Source organism: Penaeus japonicus, unplaced genomic scaffold, assembly GCF_977035675.1.
Source record: "Penaeus japonicus unplaced genomic scaffold, GWHDUDI00000001_assembly GWHDUDI00000025, whole genome shotgun sequence".
NCBI lineage: Eukaryota > Metazoa > Arthropoda > Malacostraca > Decapoda > Penaeidae > Penaeus > Penaeus japonicus.
Window position 1 is genome coordinate 27339822 of NW_028234427.1, and position 1465 is coordinate 27341286.

Genomic DNA, 1465 nt, shown 5'->3' on the forward strand with positions numbered 1-1465 from the left:
AGAGAGAGAGAGAGAGAGGAGAGAGAGAGAGAGTGAAAAATAGAGAAGGAAGAAACATGGTCATAAGGAAGTAAATTAACCCTTTGATGACAGTGCGTCACACCCGTGTGACACAGCTAAATGCCTGATGACGGGGGTGATACACCCGTGACACAGCTAAATGCCCGATGACAGGGCGACACACCAGTGAGACGTTCCCAATATAATATTGCATAGGCCTGGCGTAGGGGGTTTCCACTTATCGCCGGGCCCGTCAGGATTGGGTTAAATATACTAAGGTACTCATTTTAAATGAATAAAAAATGAAGACAAAAGCATAATCACATGAGAAAAGAACACAACAGCTTATTCAATAAATAAATTAAGCTTTATATTTGACATGAGGGTTATTCATAATATTCATAAAATGGCTGTGCTTGTAATAAGAAGAACAGTATCAAACATAATGACTGACTCTCATCTCAAGGAGAAAATATAATAATACATATAATAACAATAATGACAACTACTACATTTAAAGATAATAATGCTAGTAATAGAAAGAATAATAACAATATCATCAAGCTATTATCATCAATAATAAAATATCATTAAAAAAATAAAAATAATAATAACAAGAAAATCAATAATATTAAAAATAAGGTGCCATAAATAAGAAGGTGACTAATTACAATCCAAAACAGAATGTTTTTGTACTATGAGGTGGTAAATCATATCACATCTTGGGGGATGAATTTCCTGCTCAGAGCCCCCCTCACCACCACCCACCACTGGCCCATTTGCCCATCACCACAGTTTTGTCTTTGCCAGTAATTATGCAGAATTAAACTGCATCAAGCACTGCTGTTGCCTTCATGTTTGCACTCCAGGAAAGGCAACAACTTCTACCACATAAATTCATGCAAGATAGAGCTTGGACCAGCTTCTTATTTGATGATAAATAACCAGGAAAGTCTACAAGTTCCATCTTGATTTATGGGTTCTTTATGGCCATTGCATTAGTTTTTTTTTCTCTATCTTCATATGATCCCATTTTGAATAATCAATGAATACTCAAAACATTTTGATTTCATATACTTCCTTTTTATCCTCGGGTTATAATCAATTTCTATCAATTCTTACATTCAAGTTCTCTCTCCATCAATACTCTCACAAAAGTAAAAGGTCAATTTTGAAACTATGACTATACGACCATAGAGAAAAACTAAGGTTATGGCCCTAAAGAAAACACAAATCAACACCATGAGGTTAAATAAGAGAAGAGGAAGAAAGAAAGAGAGAAATAATGAAAGAGAGAGAGAGAGAGAGAGAGAGAGAGAGAGAGAGAGAGAGAGAGAGAGAGAGAGAGAGAGAGAGAGAGAGAGAGAGAGAGAGAGAGAGAGAGAGAGAGAGAGAGAGAGAGAGAGAGAGAGAGAGAGAGAGAGAGAGAGAGAGAGAGAGAGAGAGAGAGAGAGAGAGAGAGAGA